The sequence below is a fragment of the Calliopsis andreniformis genome, unplaced genomic scaffold (genome assembly GCF_051401765.1).
Source record: "Calliopsis andreniformis isolate RMS-2024a unplaced genomic scaffold, iyCalAndr_principal scaffold0120, whole genome shotgun sequence".
Taxonomy (NCBI): Eukaryota; Metazoa; Arthropoda; class Insecta; order Hymenoptera; family Andrenidae; genus Calliopsis; species Calliopsis andreniformis.
The window spans coordinates 969,497-980,557 of record NW_027480529.1 but is presented as its reverse complement, the minus strand read 5'-3'; positions in this window follow the sequence as shown (position 1 = coordinate 980,557).

Sequence of the window (11,061 nt, the reverse complement as noted above, 5' to 3'; positions counted from 1 at the left end):
TGTCAGTGTCAGAAGAAGTGTCAGGAGCAGTGTGATTGTCAGGAGCTGTGTCAGAAGTAGTTTCAGGAGCAGTGTCAGTGTCAGTGCCTGGAGCAGTGTCAGGAGCAGTGTCAGGTTCAGGAGCATTCTCAGTGTCAGTGACAGGAGCTGTGTCAGGAGCAGTGTCAGTGTCAGCACCAGGGTTAGGAACAGTGTTAGGGGCAGCGTCAGTGTCAGGAGCAGTGTCTGGAGCAGTGTCAGTGTCTGGAACAGAGACACGAGCCGTGTCAGGAGCGGTATCAGTCTCAGTAGCAGTGTCTGGAGCAGTGACAGTGTCAGGAGCAGAGCCAGTGTCAGTATCAGGAGCAGTGTCAGAAGCAGTGTAAGTGTCAGGAGCAGCGCCAGTGACAGTATCAGGAGCACTGTCAGTGTCAGGAACAGTATCAGGGTCAGTGTCAGGTTCAGGAGCAGTGTCAGTGTCAGGAGCAGAGTCAGTGTCAGGAGAAGTTTCAGGAGCAGTGTCAGGAGCAGTGTCAGTGTCAGTGCCTGGAGCAGTGTCAGGAGCATTTTCAGGGTCAGCAGCAGTGTCAGTGTCAGAAGCAGTGTCAGGAGCAGTGTCAACAGCATTGTCAGTATCAGCAGCAGTGCCTGTGTCAGAAGCATTGTCAGTATCAGCAGCAGTGTCTGTGTCAGTAGCAGTGACAGGAGCAGTGTCAGTGTCAGGAGCAGTGTCAGGAGCAGTGCCAGTGTCTGGAGCAGTGTCAGTGTGAGGAGCAGTGTCAGGAGCAGTGTCAGGAGCAGTGCCAGTGTCTGGAGCAGTGTCAGTGTCAGGAGCAGTGTTAGGACCTGGGTCAGTGACAGGACCTGTGACAGTGTCAGTGTCAGGAGCAGTGTCAGGAGTAGTGTCAGCAGCATTGTCAGTATCGGCAGCAGTGCCAGTGTCAGGAGCAGTGTCAGGAGCAGTGTCAGTGTCAGGAGAATTGTCAGTGTCAGGAGCAGCGTCAGTGTCAGGAGCAGTGTCAGAGTCAGGAGCTGTGTCAGGAGCAGTGTCAGGAGCAGTGCCATTGTCAGGAGCAGTATCACGAGCAGTGTCAGTGTCAGTAGCAGTGTCAGGAACAGTGTCAATGTCAGCTTCAGGAGCAGTGTCAGTGTCAGAAGCTCTTTCAGGACTAGTGTCAGGTGCAGTGTTAGTGTCAGTGTCTGGAGCAGTGTCAGGAGCATTGTCAGGATCAGCAGTGTGTCAGTGTCAGGAGCAGGGTCAGGAGCAGTGTGAGTGTCAGGAGCAGTGTCAGGAGCAGTTTCAGGAGCAGTGTCAGTGGCAGGAGCAGTGTCAGGACCAGTGCCAGTGTCAGGAGCATTGTCAGGATCAACAGTGTGTCAGTGTCAGGAGCAGGGTCAAGAGCAGTCTCAGTGTCAGGAGCAGTGTCAGGAGCAGTTTCAGGAGCAGTGTCAGCCGCATTGTCAGTATCAGCAGCAGTCCCTGTGTCAGAAGCATTGTCAGTATCAGCAGCAGAGTCTGTGTCAGGAGTAGTGACAGGAGCAGTGTCAGTGTCAGGAGCAGTGTGAGGAGCAGTGTCAGCGACAGGAGCCGTGTCAGTGACAGGAGCAGTGTCAGGAGCAGTGTCAGTGTCATGATCAGTGTCAGGAGCAGCAGCACTTACAGGAACAGTGTCAGGAGCACTGTCAGTTTCATGAGCTGTGTCAGGAGCAGTTTCAGTGTCTGGAACAGAGACACGAGCCGTGTCAGGAGCGGTATCAGTCTCAGTAGCAGTGTCTGGAGCAGTGACAGTGTCAGGAGCAGAGCCAGTGTCAGTATCAGGAGCAGTGTCAGTGTCAGAAGCAGTGTCAGCGACAGGAGCAGTGTCAGTGACAGGAGCAGTGCCAGGAGCAGTGTCAGTGTCAGTTGCAGTGCCGGGATCAGTATCAGGAGCAGTGCCAGTGTCAGGAGCAGTGTCACGAACACTGTCAGTGTCAGGAGCACAGTGAGGGACAGTGCCAGTGACAGGAGCTGTGTCAGGAGCAGGGACAGTGTCTGGAGCAGTGTCACGAGCAGTGTCAGTAGCAGTGTCAGTGTCAGTAGCAGTGTCAGGAGCAGTGTCAGTGTGAGCAGCTGTGTCAGGAACAGTGGCAGGAGCAGTTTCACTATAATCTGCTGTGTCAGGAGCAGTGTCAGTGTCTGGAGAAATGTCACGAGCAGTGTCAGGAGCAGTGTCAGTGTCAGTAGCAGTGTCAGGAGCAGTGTCAGTATCAGTATCAGGAGCAGTGTCAGTGTCAGGAGCAGTGTCAGGACCAGTGCCAGTGTCAGAGGCTGTTTCAGGACCAGTGTCAGGGACTGGAGCAGTGTCAGTGTCAGGAGCATTGTCCGGAGCAGTGTCTGTGTCAGGTGCCGTTTGAGCAGCAGTGTCAGTATCAGCAGCAGTGTCAGTGTCGGGAGCTGTGGGAGGAGCATTGTGAGTGTTAGGAGGTGTGTCTGGAGCAGTGTCGCGTTCAGTGCCAGGACCAGTGTCAGTGTCAGGAGTAGTGTCAGTGGCAGGAGCAGTTTCAGGATCAGTGCCAGTGTCAGAAGCAGTGTGAGGACAAGTGTCAGTTACAGGAGCAGCGTCAGTGTCAGGATCAGTGTCAGTGTCAGTGTCAGTGTCAGTGTCATCATTATTGTCAGTGTCAGTGTCAGGAGTAGTGTCAGTGTCAGAGTCTGGAGCTGTGACAGGAGTAGTGTCAGGAGCAGTGTCACTGTCAGAAGAAGTGTCAGGAGCAGTGTCATTGTCAGGAGCTGTGTCAGAAGTAGTTTCAGGAGCAGTGTCAGTGTCAGTGTCTGGAGCAGTGTCAGGAGCAGTGTCAGGTTCAGGAGCAGTGTCAGTGTCAGGAGCTGTGTCAGGAGCAGTGTCAGGTGCAGTGTCAGTGACAGGAGCTGTGTCTGGAGCAGTGTCAGTATCAGGAGCAGTGTCAGGAGCAGTGTCAGGAGCAGTGTCAGTGTCAGGAGTAGTGTCAGTGGCAGGAGCAGTGTCAGGAACAGTGCCAGTGTCAGAAGCAGTGTGAGGACAAGTGTCAGTTACAGGAGCAGTGCCAGTGTCAGAAGCTGTGTCAGGAGCAGTGTCAGTGTCAGCAGCACTGTTAGGAACAGTGTCAGGGGCAGTGTCAGTGTCTGGAGCAGTATCAGGAGTAGTGTCAGGAGCAGGGTCAGTGTCAGGAGCAGGGTCAGTGTCAGGAGCAGTGTCAGGACCAGTGCCAGTGTCAGGAGCAGTGTCAGTATCAGTATCAGGAGCAGTGTCAGTGTCAGGAGCAGTGTCAGGACCAGTGCCAGTGTCAGAGGCAGTGTCAGGACCAGTGTCAGTGACTGGAGCAGTGTCAGTGTCAGGAGCATTGTCCGGAGCAGTGTCTGTGTCAGGTGCCGTTTGAGGAGCAGTGTCAGTATCAGCAGCAGTGTCAGTGTCAGGAGCTGTGGCAGGAGCATTGTGAGTGTCAGGAGGAGTGTCTGGAGCAGTGTCGGGAGCAGTGTCAGGACCAGTGTCAGTGTCAGGAGTAGTGTCAGTGGCAGGAGCAGTGTCAGGAACAGTGCCATTGTCAGAAGCAGTGTGAGGACAAGTGTCAGTTACAGGAGCAGTGTCAGTGTCAGGAACAGTGTCACTGTCAGTGTCAGTGTCAGTGTCATCAGTAGTGTCAGTGTCAGTGTCCGGAGTAGTGTCAGTGTCAGAGTCAGGAGCTGTGACAGGAGTAGTGTCAGGAGCAGTGTCAGTGTCAGAAGAAGTGTCAGGAGCAGTGTGATTGTCAGGAGCTGTGTCAGAAGTAGTTTCAGGAGCAGTGTCAGTGTCAGGAGCAGTGTCAGGTGCAGTGTCAGTGTCAGGACCAGTGTCAGCACTTTCTCAGGATCAGTAGCAGTGTCAGTGTCAGGAGCAGTGTCAGGAGCAGTGTCATTGTCAGGAGCAGTGTCAGTGTGAGCAGCAGTGTCAGGAACAGTGGCAGGAGCTGTGTCACTGTCACGAGCTGTGTCAGGAGCAGTGTCAGTATCTGGAGCAATGCCACGAGCAGTGTCAGGAGCAGTGTCAGTGCGTGTGTCAGAAGCATTGTCAGTATCAGCAGCAGTGTCTGTGTCAGTAGCAGTGACAGGAGCAGTGTCAGTGTCAGGAGCAGTGTCAGGAGCAGTGCCAGTGTCTGGAGCAGTGTCAGTGTCAGGAGCAGTGTCAGGAGCAGTGTCAGTGTCAGAAGCAGTGTCAGGAGCAGTGTCAACAGCATTGTCAGTATCAGCAGCAGTGCCTGTGTCAGAAGCATTGTCAGTATCAGCAGCAGTGTCTGTGTCAGTAGCAGTGACAGGAGCAGTGTCAGTGTCAGGAGCAGTGTCAGGAGCAGTGTCAGCCGCATTGTCAGTATCAGCAGCAGTGCCTGTGTCAGAAGCATTGTCAGTATCAGCAGCAGAGTCTGTGTCAGGAGCAGTGACAGGAGCAGTGTCAGTGTCAGGAGCAGTGTGAGGAGCAGTGTCAGCGACAGGAGCCGTGTCAGTGACAGGAGCAGTGTCAGGAGCAGTGTCAGTGTCATGATCAGTGTCAGGAGCAGCAGCACTTACAGGAACAGTGTCAGGAGCACTGTCAGTGTCATGAGCTGTGTCAGGAGCAGTTTCAGTGTCTGGAACAGAGACACGAGCCGTGTCAGGAGCGGTATCAGTCTCAGTAGCAGTGTCTGGAGCAGTGACAGTGTCAGGAGCAGAGCCAGTGTCAGTATCAGGAGCAGTGTCAGTGTCAGAAGCAGTGTCAGCGACAGGAGCAGTGTCAGTGACAGGAGCAGTGCCAGGAGCAGTGTCAGTGTCAGTTGCAGTGCCAGGATCAGTATCAGGAGCAGTGCCAGTGTCAGGAGCAGTGTCACGAACACTGTCAGTGTCAGGAGCACAGTGAGGGACAGTGCCAGTGACAGGAGCTGTGGCAGGAGCAGGGACAGTGTCTGGAGCAGTGTCACGAGCAGTGTCAGTAGCAGTGTCAGTGTCAGTAGCAGTGTCAGAAGCAGTGTAAGTGTCAGGAGCAGCGCCAGTGACAGTATCAGGAGCACTGTCAGTGTCAGGAACAGTATCAGGGTCAGTGTCAGGGTCAGGAGCAGTGTCAGGGTCAGGAGCAGAGTCAGTGTCAGGAGAAGTTTCAGGAGCAGTGTCAGGAGCAGTGTCAGTGTCAGTGCCTGGAGCAGTGTCAGGAGCATTTTCAGGGTCAGCAGCAGTGTCAGTGTCAGAAGCTGTGTCAGGAGCAGTGTCAACAGCATTGTCAGTATCAGCAGCAATGCCTGTGTCAGAAGCATTGTCAGTATCAGCAGCAGTGTCTGTGTCAGTAGCAGTGACAGGAGCAGTGTCAGTGTCAGGAGCAGTGTCAGGAGCAGTGCCAGTGTCTGGAGCAGTGTCAGTGTGAGGAGCAGTGTCAGGAGCAGTGTCAGGAGCAGTGCCAGTGTCTGGAGCAGTGTCAGTGTGAGGAGCAGTGTCAGGAGCAGTGTCAGTGTCAGAAGCAGTGTGAGGACAAGTGTCAGTTACAGGAGCAGTGCCAGTGTCAGAAGCTGTGTCAGGAGCAGTGTCAGTGTCAGCAGCAGTGTTAGGAACAGTGTCAGGGGCAGTGTCAGTGTCTGGAGCAGTATCAGGAGTAGTGTCAGGAGCAGGGTCAGTGTCAGGAGCAGGGTCAGTGTCAGGAGCAGTGTCAGGACCAGTGCCAGTGTCAGGAGCAGTGTCAGGACCAGTGTCAGTGTCAGGAGTAGTGTCAGTGGCAGGAGCAGTGTCAGGAGCTGTGTCAGTGCCAGAAGCAGCGTCAGGAGCAGTGTCAGTGTCAGTGTCTGGAGCGGCGACAGGAGCAGTGTCAGGTTCCGGAGCAGTGTCAGTGTCAGCAGCTGCGTCAGGAGCAGTGTCAGGAGCAGTGTCACTGTCAGAAGCAGCGTCAGGAAGAGTGTCATTGTCAGGAACTGTGTCAGAAGTAGTTTCAGGAGCAGTGTCAGTATCAGTGTCTGGAGCAGTGTCAGGAGCAGCGTCAGTGTCACTGCCAGGAGCGGTCCCTGTGCAGGTGCTGTGTCAGTGTCAGGAGCAGTGTCAATGGCAGGAGCAGTGTCAGCGCCAGCAGTAGTGTCAGGCGCAGTGTCAGAGCCAGGAGCAGTGTCAGGAGCTGTGTCAGTTTCAGGAGCAGTGTCAGGAGCAGTGTCAGTGTCAGGAGCAGTGTGAGGAGCAGTGTCAGTGTCAGGACCAGTGTCAGGAGCAGTGTCAGTGTCAGGAGGAGTGTCTGGAGCAGTGTATGGAGCAGTGTCAGTTTCAGTACAAGGTACAGTGCATGTGTCAGGAGCAGTGTCAGTGTCAGGAGCAGTGTCAGGAGCAGTGTCAGGAGCAGTGTCAGTGTCAGTAACAGGACCAGTCCTTGTGTCAGGTGCAGTGTCAGTGTCAGGAGCAGTGTCAGTGTCAGGAGCAGTGTCAGGAGGAGTGTCAATGGCAGGAGCAGTGTCAGCGTCAGCAGTAATGTCAGGCGCATTACCAGTGCCAGGAACAGTGTCAGGAGCTGTGTCAGTGTCAGGAGCAGTGTCATGAGCAGTGTCAGTGTCCGGAGCAGTGTCAGGAGCTGTGTCAGGAACAGAGTCAGTGTCAGTGTCGGGAGCAGTGTCAGTCTCAGTATCAGGAGTAGTGTCTGTGTCAGGAGCAGTATGAGGAGCAGTGTCAGTGTTAGGAGCAGTGTCATTAGCAGTGACAGTGTCAGGAGCAGCGTCAGGAGCATTATCAGGATCAGCAGCAGTGTCAGTGTCAGCAGCAGTGTCAGGAGCAGTGTCAGTAGCAGTGTCGGGAGCAGTGTCTGTGTCAGGAGCAGTGACAGTGTCAGGAGCTGTATCAGGAGCAGTGTCAGGAGCAGTGTCAGGAACAGTGCCAGTGTCAGAAGCAGTGTCAGGACAAGTGTCAGTTACAGGAGCAGTGTCAGTGTCAGTATCAGTGTCAGTGTCATTGTCAGTGTCACTGTCATGAGTAGTGTCAGTGTCAGTTCAGGAGTAGTGTCAGTGTCAGCAGCAGTGTCTGTGTCAGGAGCAGTGTCAGGAGCAGTGTCAGTGTCAGGAGCATTGTCAGTGTCAGGAGCAGCGTCAGTGTCAGGAGCAGTGTCAGAGTCAGGAGCAGTGTGAGGAGCAGTGTCAGTGACAGGTGCAGTGTCAGGAGCAGTGTCAGTGTCTAGAGCAGTGTCAGGAGCAGTATCAGTAGCAGGGTCAGTTTCAGGATCTGTGTGAGGTGCAGTGTCTGTTTCAGGAGCAGTGTCAGGAGCAGTGTGAGGAGCCGTGTGAGGTGCTGTGTCAGGAGCTGTGTCAGGAGCTGTGTCAGGAGCAGTGTCAGTGACAGTAGCTTTTTCAGGAGCAGTGTCAGTGTCAGCAGCTGTGTTAGGAACAGTGTCAGGGGCAGTGTCTGTGTAAGGAGCAGTGTCAGGAGCAGTGTCAGGCGCAGTGTCAGTGTCAGTTGCAGTGCCAGGATCAGTATCAGGAGCAGTGCCAGTGTCAGGAGCAGTGTCACGAACACTGTCAGTGTCAGGAGCACAGTGAGGGACAGTGCCAGTGACAGGAGCTGTGGCAGGAGCAGGGACAGTGTCTGGAGCAGTGTCACGAGCAGTGTCAGTAGCAGTGTCAGTGTCAGTAACAGTGTCAGAAGCAGTGTAAGTGTCAGGAGCAGCGCCAGTGACAGTATCAGGAGCACTGTCAGTGTCAGGAACAGTATCAGGGTCAGTGTCAGGGTCAGGAGCAGTGTCAGTGTCAGGAGCAGAGTCAGTGTCAGGAGAAGTTTCAGGAGCAGTGTCAGGAGCAGTGTCAGTGTCAGTGCCTGGAGCAGTGTCAGGAGCATTTTCAGGGTCAGCAGCAGTGTCAGTGTCAGAAGCAGTGTCAGGAGCAGTGTCAACAGCATTGTCAGTATCAGCAGCAATGCCTGTGTCAGAAGCATTGTCAGTATCAGCAGCAGTGTCTGTGTCAGTAGCAGTGACAGGAGCAGTGTCAGTGTCAGGAGCAGTGTCAGGAGCAGTGCCAGTGTCTGGAGCAGTGTCAGTGTGAGGAGCAGTGTCAGGAGCAGTGTCAGGAGCAGTGCCAGTGTCTGGAGCAGTGTCAGTGTGAGGAGCAGTGTCAGGAGCAGTGTCAGTGTCAGAAGCAGTGTGAGGACAAGTGTCAGTTACAGGAGCAGTGCCAGTGTCAGAAGCTGTGTCAGGAGCAGTGTCAGTGTCAGCAGCAGTGTTAGGAACAGTGTCAGGGGCAGTGTCAGTGTCTGGAGCAGTATCAGGAGTAGTGTCAGGAGCAGGGTCAGTGTCAGGAGCAGGGTCAGTGTCAGGAGCAGTGTCAGGACCAGTGCCAGTGTCAGGAGCAGTGTCAGGACCAGTGTCAGTGTCAGGAGTAGTGTCAGTGGCAGGAGCAGTGTCAGGAGCTGTGTCAGTGCCAGAAGCAGCGTCAGGAGCAGTGTCAGTGTCAGTGTCTGGAGCGGCGACAGGAGCAGTGTCAGGTTCCGGAGCAGTGTCAGTGTCAGCAGCTGCGTCAGGAGCAGTGTCAGGAGCAGTGTCACTGTCAGAAGCAGCGTCAGGAAGAGTGTCATTGTCAGGAACTGTGTCAGAAGTAGTTTCAGGAGCAGTGTCAGTATCAGTGTCTGGAGCAGTGTCAGGAGCAGCGTCAGTGTCACTGCCAGGAGCGGTCCCTGTGCAGGTGCTGTGTCAGTGTCAGGAGCAGTGTCAATGGCAGGAGCAGTGTCAGCGCCAGCAGTAGTGTCAGGCGCAGTGTCAGAGCCAGGAGCAGTGTCAGGAGCTGTGTCAGTTTCAGGAGCAGTGTCAGGAGCAGTGTCAGTGTCAGGAGCAGTGTGAGGAGCAGTGTCAGTGTCAGGACCAGTGTCAGGAGCAGTGTCAGTGTCAGGAGGAGTGTCTGGAGCAGTGTATGGAGCAGTGTCAGTTTCAGTACAAGGTACAGTGCATGTGTCAGGAGCAGTGTCAGTGTCAGGAGCAGTGTCAGGAGCAGTGTCAGGAGCAGTGTCAGTGTCAGTAACAGGACCAGTCCTTGTGTCAGGTGCAGTGTCAGTGTCAGGAGCAGTGTCAGTGTCAGGAGCAGTGTCAGGAGGAGTGTCAATGGCAGGAGCAGTGTCAGCGTCAGCAGTAATGTCAGGCGCATTACCAGTGCCAGGAACAGTGTCAGGAGCTGTGTCAGTGTCAGGAGCAGTGTCATGAGCAGTGTCAGTGTCCGGAGCAGTGTCAGGAGCTGTGTCAGGAACAGAGTCAGTGTCAGTGTCGGGAGCAGTGTCAGTCTCAGTATCAGGAGTAGTGTCTGTGTCAGGAGCAGTATGAGGAGCAGTGTCAGTGTTAGGAGCAGTGTCATTAGCAGTGACAGTGTCAGGAGCAGCGTCAGGGGCATTATCAGGATCAGCAGCAGTGTCAGTGTCAGCAGCAGTGTCAGGAGCAGTGTCAGTAGCAGTGTCGGGAGCAGTGTCTGTGTCAGGAGCAGTGACAGAGTCAGGAGCTGTATCAGGAGCAGTGTCAGGAGCAGTGTCAGGAACAGTGCCAGTGTCAGAAGCAGTGTCAGGACAAGTGTCAGTTACAGGAGCAGTGTCAGTGTCAGTATCAGTGTCAGTGTCATTGTCAGTGTCACTGTCATGAGTAGTGTCAGTGTCAGTTCAGGAGTAGTGTCAGTGTCAGGAGCAGTGTCAGTGACAGGAGCAGTGTCAGCAGCAGTGTCAGTGTCAGGACCAGTGTCAGGCGCATTCTCAGGATCAGTAGCAGTGTCAGTGTCAGGAGCAGTGTCAGGAGCAGTGTCAGTGTCAGGAGCTGTGTGAGGAGCAGTGTCAGTGTCAGGAGCAGTGTCAGGAGCATTGTCAGTATCAGCAGCAGTGTCTGTGTCAGGAGCAGTGTCAGGAGCAGTGTCAGTGTCAGGAGCATTGTCAGTGTCAGGAGCAGCGTCAGTGTCAGGAGCAGTGTCAGAGTCAGGAGCAGTGTGAGGAGCAGTGTCAGTGACAGGTGCAGTGTCAGGAGCAGTGTCAGTGTCTAGAGCAGTGTCAGGAGCAGTATCAGTAGCAGGGTCAGTTTCAGGATCTGTGTGAGGTGCAGTGTCTGTTTCAGGAGCAGTGTCAGGAGCAGTGTGAGGAGCCGTGTGAGGTGCTGTGTCAGGAGCTGTGTCAGGAGCTGTGTCAGGAGCAGTGTCAGTGACAGTAGCTTTTTCAGGAGCAGTGTCAGTGTCAGCAGCTGTGTTAGGAACAGTGTCAGGGGCAGTGTCTGTGTAAGGAGCAGTGTCAGGAGCAGTGTCAGGCGCAGGGCCAATGTCAGGAGCAGTGTCAGTAGCAGTGTCACTGTCAGGAGCAGTATCAGGAGCAGTGTCAGTGTCATTAGCAGTGTCAGGAACAGTGTGAATGTCAGCTTCAGGAGCAGTGTCAGTGTCAGGAGCAGTGTCAAGAGCATTGTCAGTATCAGCAGCAGTGTCAGCGTCAGGAGCAGTGTTAGTGTCAGGAGCTGTTTCAGGACTAGTGTCAGGTGCAGTGTCAGTGTCAGTGTCTGGAGCAGTGTCAGGAGCATTGTCAGGATCAGCAGTAGTGTCAGTGTCAGGAGCATCGTCAGGAGCAGTATCAGTGTCAGGAGCAGTTTCAGGAGCAGTGTCAGTGTCAGGAGCAGTGTCAGGACCAGTGCCAGTGTCAGGAGCAGTGTCAGTGTGAGCAGCAGTGACAGGAACAGCGACAGGAGCCGTGTCAGAGTCAGGAGCAGTGTCAGGAGCAGTGTCAGTGACAGTAGCAGTGTCAGCAGCAGTGTCAGTGTCAGGACCAGTGTCAGGCGCATTCTCAGGATCGGTAACAGTGTCAGTGTCAGGAGCAGTGTCAGCAGCAGTGTCAGTGTCAGGAGCTGTGTGAGGAGCAGCGTCAGTGTCAGGAGCAGTGTCAGGAGCAGTGTCAGTGTCAGTAGCAGTGTCGGGAGCATTGTCAGGGTCAGCAGCAGTATCAGTGTCAGGAGCGGTGTCAGTAGCTGTGTCTGTGTCAGGAGCCGTGTCAGGAGTAGTGTTAGGAGCAGCGTCAGGACCAGTGTCAGGGTCAGGAGCAGTGTCAGGACCAGAGCCAGTGTCAGGAGCAGTGTCAGTGTGAGCAGCAGTGTCAGGAACAGTGGCAGGAGC